The 20,467-nt window shown below is 47.5% G+C and overlaps 1 long non-coding RNA gene across 1 annotated transcript; it reads right to left on the reverse strand.

Annotated features, from left to right (window-relative positions):
- Positions 1 to 717: 717 nt before the first annotated feature.
- On the reverse strand, positions 718 to 11,193 carry LOC148108903 (uncharacterized). The gene is made up of 2 exons (XR_015726591.1): positions 10,632 to 11,193; positions 718 to 2,744 (listed from the first exon to the last, which is right to left on the reverse strand). It is a non-coding gene; the product is annotated as an uncharacterized LOC148108903 (long non-coding RNA).
- Positions 11,194 to 20,467: the final 9,274 nt, after the last annotated feature.

Raw genomic sequence — 20,467 nt, forward strand, 5'->3', positions numbered from 1 at the left:
CTTAGACAGCAGAGGTCTGAGCTGAGGGTTAGGGAGTCTAGAACGGGAGGGAGATCGCGAGTATACCAGCTGCAGCGCGAGAGCTGGAGCTCATTCCACCAACCCGCTAAAGCCGCCCCAGAAAAAGAGAAGGATCAGAACGCTGGAGGAGTCGCTCTCAGATGGTGTTAACTTATTTTACAAAGCGAGGGATCCACATGATACAGAAGCGTAGTGAACGCGGTGGTGCGTGCCCACGTCTCCTCCTGCAGAAGCCGCACGCGCCCTCTGCGGCTGCCGGGAGTCGTGCCCTGTACGGATGGGGCTGCCTCGTCCAAGGTCATGGTTCCTCTTTGGAGATAGCCCCAGCCAGTGACTGGCCAATGTCGGGGTACAAAGGCCTGGCCCCCTTCCATCAATTCAGGACATCTGTAAAGAGCCATCCCATTTTCAGAGCTCCCAGTGCCTGAGGTCTCTGTTGTCACTCCCTTGCACTTCTCCCTTGTGAAATTCTGCTGTCCTCGCCCCCTCGCAAATGTTGATCCCAAGAGCACTTCATTAAATCTCTTGCGGGCGAACCTCCTCCCCCGAGTCTGTCTCCCGGGGAACCTGGCCCAGCACACCGAGCACACCCTCAACCACACGAGTTAATGTCAAACCAGTCCCAAGATGGTTGTACCAACTTACATTCCTACCGACAATGCATGAGAGTTCTATTTGCTCAACATCCTCGCCAAATCCTGGTATTGTTAGGCTTTTTATTTTTAGCCAATCTGATGGGTGTGAAATGGAATCTCATTGTGGTTTGAATTTACATTTCCCTGATGACTAATGAGGCTGGGCACCTCATGGGTTTACCGGCCACTTGGGTTCACTCTTTGGGAACAGCCCCGGCTCCCTCGCCAGTTCGTTTCACAGACCCACTCCTGTAATGCTGTTCGATAAGGGAGCGAGGCCACCAGTCTCAATGAAGCCCTCCGCCCTCTTCTGACTTGGCATCTGAGCAGTGGGACATTTGATAGACCACATCGTCCCCCATCACCCTCTTTTCTTGGCTTGCTTGACATTGCACTGTCCTCATCTTCCCCTCCCTCACTAGCCGCCCTTCGTCGGTCCCCTCGGCAGGCAGAGGCATGACTGTCGCGTGTTGGGGGTCCTCAGGGAATAGTCCATGCTCTCTTCTCACCGCGCTCCGACCCCCTCTGCAGGCACGCTCACACACACCCTCAGCTGCGGTCACCATCATCACACACCGAGGATTCCCACGTTCCTCTCCGTTGACACTTCCTCACGAATGTCTCAAAGCCTTTCCACTTCCATCCACACAAAAGAGAAATCGTGACTTTCCCCCCCAAACCTGGTTGTTGGCCAGCATTTCCTGCTCAGTAACGGTGTCACAATCCTCCTGATTCTAAACATCGAACACCCAGGAATCCCTCCCTCTACCTGATTCAAGCCATCAGGTTCAAAATTGGTGATCTTCAGTTTACCTCCATCCTACTCCGTTCTACTCTCTGCCTCAGGAAGTTGATTATATGGCCACCATGAATGGGCTTCCTCGTTCTTCAGTTTCTGATTAGGTTGGACCAATGGTGTTTTAGTTATTGGGGTGTAACAAGCTACCTCACAACTTGGCAGCTTAAAAACACCACTACTTTATTGTCTCTCATGATTCTGTGGGTAGACTGGGGTCATCTGGGGTCAGGTCTGCTCCACCTGATGTCTGCAGTGGTGGCAGTCCCTTGGGGACTCAATTCTGCTGGAACATCCGAGATGGCGTTCTCATGTCTGGCCAGCTGGAGCGGATGGCTAGAAGTCTGGACTGAGCAGGAATAGGAAGGCTGCAACTCTCTTTTTCCAAGTCATATCAGGCCTCTCCCTCTCCCTCAGGCCTCTCCCTGTGGTCTTTCCAGCACAAGGTAGACAGACATCTCATAAGGCAGCTCAGGGTTCCCCAGCCTGCAAACGTTGGAATTGCCAGGCCCTCTCAATCCATAGGCCCAGAGCAGTATCACTTCTGCTCCTTCTGTTGGTTAGAGTAGGTCACGGGACCAGCCCAGATACAACACGGGAAGGGAATACACAAAGGCATGAACATCAGGAGGCATGATTCACCAGGGGCCATCCTTAGAGACTAGCCACCCTAGTCTGCTTTCTGGTCCCCAAGGTCTTTCTTGCGTGCAAAATAAAATCTGCCCCTCTTCCCACAATCCCCAAAGTCTTATCCATTACAGCCTCAGACTCGGGCCTGACGTCATTTTCCATCAACTAAATTTCATCATGGTTGAGGAGGCACTTGGGCATGGTTTCTCTTGATCTGAAGACCTGCGGACTGGAGGAAGAAGTTATCTGCCCCCACATACTCAACTCACACTCCCATTCTACAAGGGGAAACACAGAGGAGTCGCAGGTCCATCGCAATTATGAAATTCCTCCGAGTACAATTCCCTTTGCTCCGGGGGTAAGGAATGCGTGCTGACGAAGGCCTGCTCGCTGGGACTGGCTCCACAGGCTCGTCTTATTTTGTTGCACTTTATTGTACTTAGCAGATATTGCAGTTTTTACAAACTGAAGCTTTCAGACTTCCATGGAGGGAGTCATTGCAGACGCGGTGGGAAGAGCAAGAGAACTAGAAACCAGAAGTGGAGCCTGAAGACGTGACTGAATTGCGACGATCTCATGATCAAACGTGAAAGGATGAGGAACTGCTTCTTACGGATGAGCAAAGTGGTTTCTTGAGACGGAACCTACTCCTGCTGGAGATGCTGTGAAAACAGTTGAAAGGGCAATAAAGGATTAAGAATATGCCATAAACTCAGTTGATAAAGCAGTGGAGGGGTTTGAGAGGACAGACTCCAATTCTGAAAGAAGTTCTACTGTGGGTAGAAAGCGATCAAACAGCATCACATGCCACAGAGAAATTGTTTGTAAAAGGAAGTCAATCAATGTGGCCAATTTTATTGTCTTCTTTTGAGAAACTGCCGCAGCCACCCCAGCCGTCAGCAACCACCCCTGAGATCAGCCAGCAGCCGTCCACACCGAGACAGCACCCTCCAGCGGCAAAACAGTTAGGACTGCTGAAAGCTCGGATCATGGTTAGCATTTTTTTAGCAATAAAGCATTTTTAATTAATGTGCATTTTTTAGACATAGTGCTATTGCACACTCAAAACTACAGTATAGGATAAACATAACTTTTATACACACTAGGAAACCAAAAATGCGCTTGACTCGCATTATCGAGGTGCTCATTTGATTGCGGTGGTCTGGAACAGAAGAATCCACGATACCGCATGTGCTGTCTGTGGCTCTTGGCCCCACCCTCTGAGGCATCCTTCTTTTCCATAAGAAACGCCCCATGTTGGCCTGTTGGGGTCACAAAGGCTCCTTTTTGTTTTATAATGTCTCTGTTCTTTTCAGTCCAAGTTAGTCAAACAGAAAAATGTGTGATTTCCTATATAGCAAATCACCCGCTCCAGTAGACAAAAGCCAGACTTCCATTTCTGCCCAAAACAGGCCCTCTTCTACTTTGGGCCACAGGCAAGCTGCTAAGGGACAACGGCTCCAGAGAACCTCAGAAGCCTTTTTGTCTAGCTGAGAGGATCTACCTGAAAATACCCATAAATCCAGCAGAAGTCCCAACACAGGGTTGCGTGGCTGCATGCTTCATCTAACCTTGACCCTGAGGCCACAGCTTACTGGCAGCACCCCATATTGGATCTTTTTAAAGATTTTATTTATTTATTTATTTATTTATTTATTTATTTATTTATTTATTTATTTATTTAAGAGAGCACCAGGGCCAAGCAGGGAGAGGAGCAGAGGGCGAGGAGCAGAGGGGAAGGGAGAGGGAGAGGGAGATCATCTCCAGCAGACTCCCTGCTGAGCGTGGAGCCCAATGTGGGGTCTGATCCAATGACCCTGAGATCATGACCTGAGCCGAAATCAAGAGTTGGACACCAAACCCACTGAGCCACCCAGGTGCCCCCTTAGATTTGATTTTTTGCCACCAGTTTCCCTCCGTCTCCCTAGGTTTTTATTTTCTTTGAGAATCTTTATTGGGCTATGCAGGGTGGGAATGAGGTGATTTCCCAACCGGGCAAGCTTGAGGTTAGAAGCTTTTCCTTTAGATTCACTTGAATACCAAACAGTTCTTTCGCTGGGCCATCTCTCTACCCATACCTCAGCTAAAGTGAACCATTGGCTCTTCCAACGTTCTGCCTTGAAATCTTCTTAGCCAAATCAACAAGTTCATGAACTAAATTTTCTATTTTCCACATTATTACAAGGAACAGTTTAACTAAATTGTTCTGTCAGTACGTAAGTTGGGTTCCCTTTCCTCAGCCTTTTATAACAATTTCCTCACAGTCCTTCCAGGTTCCAATAACAACCTCATCAAGGCCCTTTGAGCCTCTGCCCACTGCCCTGTCCTTCAGCCAATGTCCCAGCTTTTGGTGGTGTTTATTGGAACTCTCCACTTCTCAACAGCAATTCCTGTTTTGGCTAAAGTTTAAACCAGCAAACATTTATGATCTTCCACGATTCCGCGGATTGACTGGGCTCAGCTCCACACAATGTTGGCTGGGACAGCAGTCATCCAGGAGCTCTGCTGGGCTGGACTATTCAAGATGGCTCACCGGCATGGCTGCAACTTGTGGGGACAGCTTGAAGGCTGGGCTCAGCTGGGGCACTGGGACACTGGGCCTCTCTCTTTTCATGCCTCTCTCATTCTCTCGACTTGGCTCCTCCGTGTCGTCTGTCCTGGTGGTCTCTTCAACAGGGCAGGAAGACCTAGGACAAGTTTCATAAATTCTCTGCCCCTACCTCTGCTTATTCCTCACCTGTCCCTGTTCCCCCAAGAAGGCTCTGACTCTGTACCTTTCTGACAGAGCAGTTGTCTTGTTGAAGCCACCATTTATGGCCCACTTGGGATTGTTCTGTCCTGTGCTGAGCCCTGTGCTAGGGATTGGGCATGTATTTTTTTCCATTAAGTCTCAAGCAATCCCTGTTCGGCAGACACGACTTTCTCATTTTGTAAATCAGAAATGTTCTGTGACTTGCCCAAGATCATAGGACTAGATAAGGGGCAAAGCTGGACTGGAATCCAGGTCCATCCAATGCCACGGTCTTTGCCCTCTTCAGTCCACTGTCAGTCAGTGAACCCCAGGACTAGGTCACTGCTGGTTGAGGAGAATCTCGATTTTTTCAGGTATAACATACACTTGGCAAATTCATAAAGTTTCCTAACCTTCCTTGTACAGCTCAGAGATCTTTACGTACGTACACACCCACGCGACGGCTATCGAGATCAAGATACATACGTACCACATCTGACCTTAACAAGCTCCCTCCCTCTTCGCAACCTCTACTCCTCTGACCTCTGCCGTCATCCATTAGTCTTGTGTGCTTTTGAACCTCGGAGAAATGGAATCATAGAGTATGGGCTCTTTGGTCTGGCTTCTTTCAGTCAGCGTTGAGTCAGGCTATCAGGTTTGCTCCCGGTAGGCAGCTAACAGCAGACCCTCTTCACTGGCTGTGCTATTCCGTTGCTGGGACACATGACAATTTCGTTATCTAGTCTCCTGTGAGTGGGTGTTTGGGTGTCTCGGTTTGGGGCTGCTGTGAATACAGCTGCTAGGAACATCCATGTACTTGTTTTCGTGTGGACTTCAGCACTCGTTTGTGGAATAGAACAGCTGTTGCATAGGGTAGGTATAAGTTTAACCTCACAGAAAGTACCAGTTTTCTAAACTGGTTGCTCCATTTTACATTCCCACCAGCAATGTATGAGCGCTCCAGTTAGCAGATTGAGATGTAATTCACATACCCTAAAGTCCACCCTTTTAAGGTATACAGTTCCGTAGTTTTACTATACTCACAGAGTGGTATGACCATCCCTGCTAATTCCATAACATCTCATCACCCCAAAAGAAGGCCCACGTTCATTAGTAATCATTCTGCATTCCTCCCTTCTGCTCCCAGCCTCCCCTCTCCTGGCAACCACCGATCTCCTTTTACTCTCTATGGATATGCCTGTTCTGGACATTTCATGCAAAGGGAATCCTACAAGGACACCTGGGTGCCTCGGTCAGTTAAGTGTCCAACTCTTTTTTTTTTTTTTTAAGATTTTATTTATTTATTTGACAGAGACAGACAGCCAGTGAGAGAGGGAACACAGCAGGGGGAGTGGGAGAGGAAGAAGCAGGCTCTCAGCAGAGGAGCCTGATGTGGGGCTCGATCCCAGGACTCCGGGATCACGCCCTGAGCCGAAGGCAGACGCTTAACTGCGGCGCCACCCAGGCGCCCCAAGTGTCCAACTCTTGATTTTGGCTCAGGTCACGGTCTCAGGGCTGTGAGATCGAGCCCCACACCAGGCTCTGTGCTCAGCTTGGAGTCTGCTTGAGATTCCCTCCTTCTCCCTCTGCCCCTCCCCCCCACCTGCACGTTCTCTCTCTCTCTCTCTCTCTCTCTCTCTCTGTTAAAGGGGTGCCTGGGTGGCTCAGTCAGTTAAGCATTTGCCTTCAGCTCAGGTCATGATCCTGGGGTCCTGGGATTGAGTCCCATGTCGGGTTCCCTGCTCCATGGGAAGCCTGCTTCTCCTGCTCCCTCTGCCTGCTGCTCTCCCTGCTGTGTTCTCTCTCTCTTTCTCTGTGAAATAAATAAATAAAATCTTAAAAAAAAAAAAAAAGAAAAGAAAGAAAGTCTTAAAAAAAAAGGCAATCATACAATCAGGCCTTTCGCGTCTGACTTCTGTCACTTCTCGTAATGTTTTCGGGTTCCATCCATGCTGAGGCCTGGGTCAGTACTTCACTCCTTTTGATTGCCAAATAATATTCTATTACATGCCAATATCACACTCTGTTCATCCAGTTAACAGATGATGGACATTTGAGTTGTTTCCACATTATGGCTATCATAAACAACGCTGCTGTGAACATTGGTGTGCAAGTCTCCGTGGGGACATCCATTTTCTATTCTCGTGTGTGTGCACCTAGGAGAGGAATTACTGGATCTCTCTGGATCTTACAGATCCAGGGAAAGAATTCCTGCTGCAGAAATTTCCAGCATGAAGACAGTCCACCCATACATCTGGGCCTCATCATCCACTCTGCAGAAGATGATTCACAGCTGGGAGGCATCCAGAGTCTTCATGATCAGTGGCAAAGTTAAAATCTAGATTTATCTAGGCGACAGTGTGCAGAGCAACCTCCTGGGTTATAAAGGACGACAGACCTGAAATCCCACAGTTCGCTGTTTCCTAGTTATGTGAACTTGGGCAAGTTACTCAACCTCTCTGAGCCTCAGTATTCTTATCTGTATGATGAGCACAAATATCCCCTGCTTTACAGATAGCAATCTTCTAGCATTTTGGTCCTGACCCGCGAGAGAAGCATGGATCGAGTAAGCTCGAGTTCCATCCCCTTTTGTCTTTCTTCATCCGATTCTTCCTGTGTCTGAAAAATGTGCTACTCTGAGCAAAAAATAACTTCAGGCAGGAGCACTGGCTCTCAACTCTGGCTGCGCATTAAACTCACATAGGGATTTTTTTTTTTTTTTGAAACATCCCAGTGCCCAGTGCCCAGCGCCTAGCCCAGGAGTGCTGATTTAACACTCCTGGGTTAGAGAGTGGGCATCTGCTTTTCACTGAAGCTCCCAGGGGATTCCGAGGTGTAGCCAGGGCTGAGAACGACTGTGCTAAGTAATGAATTAACTGCGATTGAAAGGCTGAAAGAAGGTTCTAGCGACCAACCAGCTGGTTTGCCCAGGACCAACAAAGTTTTAGCACTACAATTTCTGCATCCTAAGAAACCTCTCAATTCTGGGCCAACTGGGCTATTTGGCCACCCATCAGGAAGATGATAGACAGATGTTGAGATGTGGAAGATATTTAGGATTTCCTTTCAAGTTTCAGGTTTGAAGACAAAACTCTTTTGAATTTACAGAATAAAGACTATAAAACTGCTTACTACACTCCAGCTCATCTGTGGCATCTCAGCACAGAGTTTGAAATGCACAGGGAAGCTACCAGCTCTGCAGCTCCCCCACAAGCAGTGGGAAGGAGACAAAGGTCAGGAGGGAAGGGACTAGTTAGCACAGTACTTCCCAAACTTAAGTGTGTATGAGAATCAACGGAGAATCCTATACTGTAGCTTCTGATCCAGCAGGACTGTGGTAGGCTTGGGATGGCGCTTTTCTAACAGGCTCCCAAGTGGCTCCAAAGCTGCTTGGTCTAGAAACCACACTTGGAGAAGCTAGGGTCCAGGGACAATTTTCGGAGCATAAGCTTTGGGTGCAAGATGTAACTTCTCTCTTAAAATCCACATGACTCTGGAGAAATTCCTTCTTCTTTCATTTTCTTACTTCTTGCAATTTATCAGCTATAAAATGGGGATAGAGGGGCGCCCTGGTGGCTCAGTCAGTTAAGCATCTGCCTTCGGCTCAGGTCATGATCCTAGGGTCCTGGGATTGAGCCCCACGTAGGGCTCCCTGCTCAGTGGAGAGCCTGCTTCTCCCTCTGCCTGCCACTCTGCCTGCTTGTGCTCTGTGTCAAATAAATAAATAAAATCTTTAACAAAATAAAATGAAATGAAATGGGGATAAGAATATCTACATCACTGGGAACATCTAGAAGTTCCGACGCAGTTTAGGAAGCAGGTTGTTGTGAAGATCCCACATGCCTGACACATATTAAGGGCTGGCTGAATATTGGTTCTCTTTCCATCCCCATCTCCACCCAATTTTACCTTCTGTTTCTCGAAGGGCTCTGATCAATTTCTTTTTTTTCTTTGTTGTTGTGTTTTTAGAGAGGGTAGGGAAGAAGCAGAGGGAGAGGGAGAGAGAATCTCAAGCAGACTCCGTGTCCAGCATGGAACCCAATCTGGGGCTCCATCTCACAGCCCTGAGATCATGACCTGAGCCGAGATCAAGAGTAGGACACTTAGCCGACTAAGCCACCCAGGAGCCTTTCTGATCAGTTTCTTAACAGCACAGTCCTTCATGTTGTAGTGGGCATTGTATTGCCCAATGAGAAGTAGGCATTGAATTGCATTGCCCAATAAAAAAACTATTGTTAGGGGCGCCTGGGTGGCTCAGTTGTCTGCCTTCAGCTCAGGTCATGATTCCAGGGTGCTGGGATGGAGTCCCACATCGGGCTCCTTGCTCAGCAGGGAGTCTGCTTCTCCCTCTGCCTCTGCTGCCTCGCCCCGCCGTTCATTCTCTCTCTCTCTCTCAAATAAATAAAAATTTTTAAAAATTTTTAAGCAAATAAAAAAACTATTGCTGAATTGTTCAGAAGTGCTGAGTAGAGGCACGTGACTGCAAACCTGCCAGGATTGTGGGGCCAGCTGTACCTTTAATTTAACCAATTGTGTGCTACACAGAGGGAAACCTCTTTTAGATAAGATGCAGATGTTGGCACTCAACAGTTTTTGTTTCAAGGAAAAAGAAAAAAAAAGAGAGAACAAAAGAGAGAGAGAAAAACCATGGGAGGACATTTTTTTTTCTTAATTTGCAGTCTCAAAATGCTGAGGTGCATAGACAGCCCTAGAAGCAATCGCTTTGGGGGGCGCCTGGATGGCTCAGTCGTTAAGCGTCTGCCTTCTGCTCAGAGCGTGATCCCAGAGTCCTGGGATCGAGTCCCGCATTGGGCTCCCTGCTCCGCTGGGAAGCCTGCTTCTTCCTCTCTCACTCTCCCTGCTTGTGTTCCCTCTCTCACTGGCTGTCTCTCTGTCCACCTCCCTCCAACACCATGCTTCTGTGACTCCTGCCCACCTCTCACCAGTCAGCTGCTGGGTGTCAGGCTTCCTCTGCGGAAGCAGGGCCATTGAAGCAGGACGCCCGAGGGAGTCAGGCTGCAGGCTGGCAGCCGGGGGCCAAAGGGCTCTGCATCTTTTGTTGTTCAATTTGAGCCAACCTTAAACCTTCAGGGACTTCTAAATAGCATCCTAGAGTTACACGTCCCTCAGAAAATGCATCGGATCTAAAAGCACTGCCACCCCTTCCAGCCGCAATTTTACACTCTGCAGCTTGCTACAGGCCTTATCCTTTCGAGTACTGACAGCTGTGGCGGCTCTACCGCCTGCCCACGCCTGCCAGGCCTTTGCCTTCGCATCTCCTTGCCCTTCCTCTACAGTCTGGGCTATCAGATGGTGGCAGGCTCTCATACGATCCCTACTGCGAGCCAGCCCGACGTTGCCGAGAGCGCTTTGCACTCGGCAATCCGCATGCGCATGTGCTGACGCAGGTGCTATTATTAGCCTCCACTCCCTGAGTGAGGAACCGAGCAGCAGAGACGCCAACTGATCGACCCGAGGTCACACAGCTGGGAAGCGGCACCGCTAGGATTTGAAGTCAGGCGGCTTAAACACTACCCCCACTGCTTCTGCCAGTGCCGTTGAGTGCTTGCTCCTATTTCTTTTTCTCAAACTAGCATTTGTTTTTCTGCTATTAAAAAAGATACATGCTCATAAAAAAAGATACAGAAAGCTTTAAAGAAACAAGGAAAAAAAGTCTCAAACTTGCACTCCCCATCCCTCCCCAGAAGTAGCCCTCGGAGGGCGTCTCTGCGGCCATATACAAATACACGGTATACACAACTGGATAATAGCCTACAAAACAAAACCCGCAATGACGAGAAAATGATCCAGAACTCACCCTTGGCACCCATGCAGCCTCCGTTCCGCTGTCCCAGGTCATCCTCTGCCTGTGTGACCCCTGGGCAGTTCATCTAAGTTTCAGTTTTCCTTCTGTAAAATGGGGCTGATGATCATCCAACCTCATGGTTGACCTGAAAATTCAATAGCAATACACGAGGAGTACTTAGCATGGTTCCTGGAATTCAGTGAGTGCTCAATAAAAATGTAGCTTCCATTATGATTATTCAAGGCTGATATATGCTCCTTAGGTCAGGGAGCCTCCAGAAGGAAGATCCAGATTCCGGCCACAGAGAGAAGCAAAAAATGAAGGCTGGTTGCACATGGTCTAGGGGCTGAGATGAGGCACCCAGCACGAAAGCCTGTGCTCAGGACCTGGAGGTCTAGAAGCAGTTTAGAAAGCAAGGTGCACGGAGAGTGGGGGGTGAGGGGGCGCCAAGATGGGGATTATGTACTGGGGGTGGGAGTAAGGGGTGGAGATGCTCCTGGAGTAAAGTTGTACTCGCTCTCCCGGGTCTGGAATAATCCCCCCCGGCGCTGAAACGTCCCTGCAGCCTCCTCCCTCCAAGTAAATAGGTGTTGCTATTCCAAGCAATGCGTGTGATAAAAATACTTGCTTTGCTTTGGAGGGATTTTTTTTTTTTTTTTTTTTTTTTTTTTTTTTTAAGCCATGAAAATAACAGGGCAGTAGGCTGTCTATTTTAGTTTGGGGCCTTTGGCTCGCTTTCAAAGTCACGGCCCAAATGAGATCTATTTAGAAACAGGTCACTGCACACTCTGCACGCGTTGATCGTCCGGTAGAGCAAGCCTGGATGGGTGCACCTAAGAGACTCTGGGGCCTGTACCCGAGGGGCAGAGTTGGAGCGAATTGCATTGCGAGCCATTGTTTATGCCCGAATGTAACAGCGAGCCCTGGCGTCTCCCCTGGGGGCCCCAGAGCCCTCCCCACGCCCCGAATTGTCAGGAGGCGGAGCCGCCAGTCAGCCTCTGTCTCCACTTCAAGAATCCCGGGTCAGGGTGGGGCTGGGATGTGGGAATGCTCTCCACCTTCTCTATAAATCTGCGGGGCACGCAGCGGCCTCGGAACCAGGCAGGCGCTCCAGTCCGGGCTGGCCATCTGGAAACGGACTGAAAGTTTTCCATCCTGTATAGACCAAAGAGTGCCTTTGGGAACTGAGAAAGACACTCTGGAGGGGATGGCCTGGGGTGGAGTGAAAAGAACCTGAACAGATTTAAGTTTGAAGCTTGGTCCTGTCCCTCACTAGCTGTGTGACTTTGGGAAGGTAACTTCACGTCTCTGATCCCTTCTTATTAGTGAAATGGAGGTAATAAAGCAAACCTTACAAGACTGTTGGGAGGATTAAAGTAGATAATGTATTTTAAAGTATCTTGTATGTATAGAGTGGCCATCAGATCTGGAAACAGATGGATTTTCAGAGTAAATGGTTTATTGGTAATACATAACAAAATTCTATTTCCAGATTTTAGGGTTACTTTTTGGTAATAAATAATTGTTAGCACTGATATGGTACTTATAATGTCCAGGGCACTATTCTAAATGCTTTGCATATATCAACTAATTAATGCTTTTTAAAATTTTTTTAAATTTTTAAAATTTAAATTGAAGTTGGCATCAACTCATTAATCTTTTTTTTTTTAAGATTTATTTATTTGGGGGGAGGGGCAGAGGGAGAGGGAGAGAGAGTCTTAAGCAGACTCGGTGCAGAGCCCCTTGCAGGGCTCTATCTTACGACTCTGAGATCACGACTGGAGCCGAAATCAAGAGTCGGGTGCTTAACGACTGCACCATCTAGGCGCCGCAACTCATTAATTCTTAATAACCCAAGGAAATAAGCACTACATCATCTCCATTTTACAGGTGAGGAAACAGGCTCAACAGTCAAATGACTTACCCAAGGCCACACAACTAGCAAATGGCATAACCAAGAATCAAACCTGGGCAGTCAACCATTGCACTAGAGCTAACCATTATGCTATACTTGTTTTTTTCTAATACAATTGATGTCTTGACACTCAGATGATGCTAACAGGTAAAAATAATGACAGCAACAATTATGGGTCATAGAGTCTCAGCATTGCAAAGAATCTTAAGAGGTCACCCAGTGGGAAAAAAAAAAAAAGAGGTCACCCAGTGGGGGCGCCTGGGTGGTTTGGTCGGTTCAGTGCCCGGGGTCTTGCTTTTGGGTCCAGTAGTGGTCTTGGGGTCCTGGGGTAAAACCCTGTGGTGGGCTCTGTGGGGAGTCTGCTTGGGGATTCTCTTCCTCTCCCTCTGCCCCTCCCCCTCATGTGTGCACACACTCTCTCAAATAAATAAATAAATAAAATCTTAAAAAAAAAGGTGTCACTCAGTGATTGTGGTCTTAACCTTCTGCCTTTCCAGTCAAAAATACACTGAAAATATTTGGAAAGTAGTTAACAAGTGATTTTTTACTTCGCCCAATCTGATAGGCGAGAAGCGATCTCTCAGTGTGGTTTCTCTTATTTGGATGGCGGCTATCTTTCTCTGATTTATTTGGATGTTCCTTTTTGTGAATTGTTTGTTCCTATTTTCCAACTATTTTTCTGTTGGGTACTTGGTCTTTTCTTACTGATTTTAGAGCTCTTCTTATAGTAGAGAAACCAACTCAGGATGAATTGAATTGCAAGTAGTTTCCCCCCAGTGCGCCACTTGACCTTTGAGCGTGCTTACGGTATTTATTACCATGCAGAAAGTTGACTTTATTGTGGTTGAATTTATTAACCTTCTCTCTTTTATAGCTCCTGGCATCTGTATCATGCTTAGAAATGCCTCCCCATGCTGAGAAAACTTTTTTTTTTTTTAACTTTCACACGTTTTCCTCTGGAATGTCTACAGTTTCATTTTTATATTTAAATCTTTCAGTCATTTGAGTTTCATTCTGGTATTTTGGTATTTCCCTAGGAGCTAGGAAAACAGCACTCTTGGTCCCATTCTTCTCCATGCCTGGCACTTCCATGTTCCGTGTGAGATCATTTCTGTCCAGTTCTCCTTGGTTCCAATTTTGATACGAACATTTGGCCTTAACTTGGCGTCTATATTAGTTTCTAGGGTTGCCTTGACAAAGTCCCACAAACTGGGTGGCTTAAACAATCAGACATTTATTCTCTTGTGGCTCTGGAGTCCAGAAGTATGAAATCAAGGTGTCGGCTGGCCTGTGCTCCCTCTGGGACTCTGGGTCCAATCCTTCCTTGCCTTTCTCTTAGCTCCTGGTGGTGTCCGGCAGTGTTCCCTCCGTGGCTTGCAGCCACCTCACTCCAACATCTGCCTCTGTCATCACGTCGCCTTCTTCCTGTGTGTCCGTCTTCTCCTCTTCTAATAAGGACACTAGTCCTATTAGGCTAGCGCCCACCCTACTCCAGTACGATTTCATTTCCACTTGGTCACATCTGCAAAGACTCTATTTCCAAATAAGGCTGCATTAGCAGGTGCCGGGGATTAGGACCACAACATAGCTTTTGGGCAAGACACGATTCAACCTATAATGTTTGGTTCCTCAAAAATAAGCAAGCCTCCAGAGAGACAGCTTACAAGTTATAGAGTAGGGGCGCCTGGGTGGCACAGCGGTTAAGCAACTGCCTTCGGCTCAGGGAGTGATCCTGGCGTTATGGGATCGAGCCCCACGTCGGGCTCCTCCGCTATGAGCCTGCTTCTTCCTCTCCCACTCCCCCTGCTTGTGTTCCCTCTCTCACTGGCTGTCTCTATCTCTGTCTAATAAATAAATAAAATCTTTAAGAAAAAAAAAGTTATAGAGTAAATCATAAAGAAACAGATGAAAATACAGGTGAAAGACACCTGTAGCTTAAAACCCTTCTAAACTGGCACAACAGTTATAACTATAAAATCACTACAAATAAATGAAACAGCCTCAAAAAGGCAAAAAAAAAAAAAAAAAAAAAAAGAAAGAAAGAAAGGGAGAGAGACTAGGAACAAACATTTGTCATCAATATTTAAGAAGTAAATAATTCACAAGAATTCAACACATGTTGATAAGAAAAATATGCCAATACCCCCACAGTCGAAGGTCATGCACAGATAAGTCAGAAAAGCTGTATGTGGGAAAACATTCACCTGCGTGATTAATCAAAGAGCTGCAACTTAAAGCAGTGAGAAAGTACTTTTCTTTTTCTAATAACCAACCGAAAAAAAGATTATAATATTTCTGTGCTGGCGCAGTGATGGTGAAACTGGCAATCTCACACGCACCGGTGGCAGCGCCCTTCTAGAAAACAAGCTGGCAATAGAGATCAAGGGCCATAAAGAAGTTTATTCCAGTTGATCCAGTAATTCCACTCCTGGGACTCTATTCCAGAGAAATAATCTGAACTGTGGAAGCTGTTTGAAAAGGCAGAGCAAAGGGACACATATTGGATCGCTGCTTGATGCCAAGCTCTTTACATATCTTATCTTGATTCTCTCAATAACCTTGTGAGGTCCATTTACAGATAAGGAAACCAAGGCTCTCTGAGGTTAGGCCTCTGTCCAAGGTCACACAGCATTTTTTTTTTTTAAGGATTTATTTATTTATTTTAGAGAGACAGAGCCCACACTGGAGGGAGGGGCAGAGGGAGAGAGAGAATCTCAAGCAGATTCCCAGCTGAATGTGGAGCCCGAAGCCTCGATGTCACGACCCTGAGATCACGACCTGAGCTGAAATCGAGAGTCTAACACTTAACTGACAGAGCCATCCAGAGACACTGGGCTCTGATCTGAGGTCTTTTTTTTTTTTTTTTACGACTTTATTTTTAAGTAATCTCTACCCCCAATGTGGGGCTTGAAGTCGCAACCCTGAGATCAAGAGTCACATGCTCCACCAACTGAGCCAGCCGTGCTCCTGATCTGAGTTCTAAAGCCACTGGGCTCTCAGCTCCCCCTGGCTGGTTGGGAGGCAGAGCATCTAGTCCCTCCTTCAGGCCCGCTCACTCACCTGCCAAACACGAGAGGCAGCGAGGGTTGCCCCAAGGGTCTCTAAGATTTCTCCGGACTCTGAGGTTTTGTGAATCTATTTATTGCTGTAGGTAAACCTCAGGAAGGATAAATACAGAAATGAGTAAGAATTATGCAGACAATATTCAACACACTTCGTTTCCACCTTCATTTGGGACTTTCAGCCAAGATTGATCTTTGTTTTGGATTCTCATTTTGGGTCTATTGATGTGTTCTTAATTAAGATTCATTACTATGTTTAAGTGTCTATTTATTGAACAAATATATTCTAATGATTAAAAGTACAGAATCTATATATGTGAGCTCATTATAGTACTGTTGCAAATTTTCTCTTTGAAATTATATAAACATAAGTAGCTATTTTTTTTTAAAGTAAGGGGAGAGGCACCTCTTATTAAAAAAAATAAGAGGGGATAGAATTGAAGTGCTGGGAATTGCATCCAGAACTCACTCCCTGTTAGCTTTGAGTCCTCGCCTCAGTTCCTTCATCTGTAAAATGGAATGGTAACGGTACCTGTTTTGCAGGATTGCTATGAGACTCAATCACACGATTTATTACCATATGCCATGGCATTATGCCTGATATATAGTTAGCTCTCAATCACTGCTAGCTATTGTTAATATAAATTCCCTTTCTATGTTAACCAACTTGTTTTGGAGTCTTTTGGCTTCTGAAATTGTTTCTAAAAGAAAACATTGATCTCTCTCTGTCTCTCTCTCAGATAAATTAAACAAACAAACAAATAAATAAACAAATAAAATTTAAGAAATAAAGGGGGCACCTGGGTGTCTCAGTTGGTTATGCGTCTGTCTCTTGATTTTGACTCAGGTCATGATCTCCGAGTCTTGGGTTCAGGTGCTGCATGGGCCCCACACTGGGCTCCGTTCTCAGCATGGAGTGTGTTTGGGATTCTCTCTCTCCTCTCCCCATTCACACCCTCTCTCTCTCTCTCAAATAAATAAATAAATAAAATTTTTAAAAAAGAAAACATTGACTTTCCAAATGTGGACAGGACACCAACATTATTGAAAGGACTCTGAGGAGGAAGATAAAACCAAAGTTGCCCAGAGGAAACGAACTGAGAGAAAACAATCTAGAATTTTAAATGCGCAGATCATATCCAAGGCTGAGAAAAAGGCTGTACAGATGGGCCCAATTTCTATTGCTCTGGTGTCAGAAGGCTGCCCTCTTGTATCATTCTGCTAAGCCTTTCCCTTCTAGAGAGGTAGGCGCAGGGGTACAAATTCAAGCTGGTTACCAGAGGATCCCATCCCCACCTACTGAACAAACAAAACTCCTCAGTTCTCACCTACTCAAAGTTATGAGGCCAATGTCTACTTGTAAAGGATGCAGATATTGCTAATAATAGAATACCCAAATTCTCACAATGTGCTTAACCTAGTGTGGTGAAGGTGGAGAGGCCAATACCAAAAATTGTGCGTCCGCAAGAGCCTGAGAGTCTGGCAGGGTGAAGCAGGCCATTTGAGGGCACAGAGCAGAAGAAGGAAGGCTGCAGGGTGCTGGGCAGACTTCTCCTTCAGTGGTCTTTGGGGCCTGGAACACTCTTCAGTTCAAAGATGCTCTCTCTGGAAGTGTGTGCATAGCCCCCCCCCCCCCCCCAGTGATTTCCCTGTTCTAGGAGCTGGCTCTCGAGAAGAAAAAGAAATGACCATACTAAATGTCCATATCGTCAGAGGAAAGCAACAGGTAATCACTGGAACATCTGCTAGAACTTTATTACAAGTGAAAAAAAACTAATTAAATGGTTTTAAGTTTAGAAAAAGGGAATATAATGCTGCATGGAACTGAAGAGCCCACATCTGGCTGGTTGCAGGTCAGGTTGGTTTCGGTGCTTAACAGATGTGAAGGACCCTGCAAGCCCCCAGGCTCAGCTCTCATCTGTAAAGGTAGCTGAGGCAGCCCCAGCACCCCCCCCCCCAAGTTCAAGTCCATGGGAAAATTCAGAAGACTCATTTGGGAGCAGCTTCAAAAAGCTGGAGATCCACTTTGATTGGATCTAGTTGGGTCATGTGCCCATCCCTGAACCAATCACAGTGACCAGTGCCACGTGCCACTTAGATTGGCCTGCCCTGGATTACATGCTCTGTGTAACACGGGCGCTATAGAGACGGTCTGTTATGTTTGAGTTCCTCGAACGTGGCTGTGCTTCACTTGTTCCTCCCTTTTCCCCCCCACCGCCACCCCCCGCACAGTGAGCCCCTGGAAGGCAGGGACCACGCTGAGCATCTTTACATCTCCAGCGGCAGGCTCGTAAGTGACCCCCAGCATGCAGATGTGCTCAGTAAATGTTCAATGAAATACTTAATTGGAGATAATGAAGAATGAACTGGGCGAACTGAGATGTTTGTCCATAAGGTTCATGCAAAACAAAGCAGCACAAGCACACCTCTAGCCCTGATTATTTCATTCTCCCTTTGGAATCAGCCAACCCAAGCTAATGAAGTAAACTACCCATTTTAGACTCTGGACATTGGTGACAATGAAATAACCGGAAATTAAAGTTTTAGTTGTTCGGTAAGCCTTAGGATTTGCTTCCAAGCTGGAGCCACAGTTCCTCTTCTGCCTTAGTGACTAGTGAAATTAGTGTATATTAAGCACCAACTGTATGCTCAGTGGTACATGCTGGGGGATGAGGGTGGTAGAATATCTCAGAAATGAATAATATGGCCCTCATTCCAGAGACCGAGGCAGGCCACAGCCGCTTCCATTTTCGATGCTCCTGGTATATTTTCTTACATGTACAGGTGCCAAAGCCGATATTAAAACGTTGCCATAGGGGCGCCTGCGTGGCTCAGTTGTTAAGCGTCTGCCTTTGGCTCAGGGCGTGATCCCGGCGTTCTGGGATCGAGCCCCGCCTCAGGCTCCTCCGCTGTGAGCCTGCTTCTTCCTCTCCCACTCCCCCTGCTTGTGTTCCCTCTCTCGCTGGCTGTCTCTATCTCTGTCGAATAAATAAATAAAATCTTAAAAAAAAAAAAGTTGCCATAATGTATTTTAAATGCTTATATTCAACAAATTAATGTGTTTAAACCATAACCTCCCATTTCCAACATAACACAAATTAATAATGCTCTTTACAAGGTAATGACAACACTTATTTTGGAAACTTAACTCAGAGTTGTGGCTGATGGTACTTTTCACAGATGGCTGTATCCCACAAGAGTTTCTGTAACCTTGCCAGTCCTCCCATCAAGAGACGGAGCCTGTGTTCCCCGCAGTTGACCTGCGCAGGACCGTGACTGCTCTCCCCAGCAGAGTGCACTGGCGGGGATGCTGGGCGACTGAGTCATAAAAGACCGCAGCTTCTGCCTCGTTTACTGGTGCTCCGCAAAGCCACGTCGGAATTCTGACTACCCCGAGGCCACCGTGCTGGAAAGGCCAGCTGGAGGTGCGTTGGCAGACAGTCCCGGCTAACCACTCCCCCTTCCCCCACACATACCGTCCAGCCATCTCCACAGAGCTGCCAGCCAGAGGAGTGAAAAACCATCTTGGAAGCGGACCCTCCAGCCCCAGCTATTCAGGTCACCTCCGGCCATCAGAGCCCTGACACCTATGGCCCCAGACCTCCCGGAGCAAGCCATCCCTGCCAGGCCGTCTACATTCCTGACCCACAGAATCTGTGAGCATAACAAAATGCTTGCTGTTTACACCCCTAAGTTCGGAGTGGCCTGTTGCACAACGGGCAGCTGCAATAATAGTCCACCAGAGACAATGTGGTCCGCTGATAAGGCTTCAGGTTAACCGTAGGATGAGTGCTTTCTTTTATTCTTGTCAGTGTAACCTCTGTGACTTTGCGGAGAAGCTTCCAGGGCTCTGTGGCCCTCCTGACCTCTCTCCAGGGTCATCTACATAATTTGTGGGGCCCAGCACAAAAACGAAAATGCAGGGCCCCTCGTTCATAAAGTAGGAAAAAATGACTTGAAAGGTATTAAAATGTAGAACTTTTCCCTTTCTCTCTCACCTTGTCATGGTGTTTTGCCTGTGCTATTTAATGTCCGATTCCCTGGGCGTAGGGATACTCAGGGCGAGGGTGGACCACCGACCGCTGCGTGTGTGGACCACCGACCGCTGCGTGTCTGCTAGCTGCCGGAGTCCCGCTCCGGGCTGGCTGCCAGACTGAAAGGCTAGACCTGGGCCGGAAGCAGGAAAGTCAATCTCCCCTTCCCATGGACCCACATCTCAACTCCTGGTGGATAGTGTGACCTCAAGGGACTGCAACCTCTGTGCCAGGTTGTGCTCAGTACCTGGATCACAGGTGAAGGGAGCCCTCCCGGACCCGGAGGGCCCCCCCCCCCCCCGCCCGCCACGTTGCCTGGATCAGAGGTGAAGGGAGCCCCCCCACGTTGCCTGCCAAATGTGCAGTGGTCCTGCCACACTGGCGAGGGCACATCAAGGTTAAACATGCCCTCTCCCTCGCCTGTGCCTACGCCTCCCCTGGGCCACGGGACAGCAAAGGTTACTGGGTGGGAGTGGAGACAGTGAGGCTGGGCAGGACCCGGCGCGGGTGGGGGGTGGAGGGAAGTGGCAGAGAGGAAGGGGAACAGGCAGCTGAGAACCCCAGGGAGGGAGAAGCCAGGAGGCAGGACCACTTGTGAGCAGGGCTTCCAAGCCTCTAGGGTGTATGCTCCATTGTCCCACTGGACTTCACTTAACAAAACACAAATTCAAAGATAAAATTTATTATGCATTTCAAAACAGAGACCACGGAGCCTTAAACCCCAAGAGGTGGGCCTTCTGAGTGCAGGGGCCTTGTGTGACTGCACTGACCTCGTGCCCATGAAGCCCACCCCGGCTCTCCCTAACACAGATGCTTAAATCTTAAAAGATTTTTATT

Source organism: Ursus americanus, chromosome 14 (genome assembly GCF_024610735.1).
Source record: "Ursus americanus isolate L20-20 chromosome 14, mUrsAme1.1.p, whole genome shotgun sequence".
NCBI lineage: Eukaryota > Metazoa > Chordata > Mammalia > Carnivora > Ursidae > Ursus > Ursus americanus.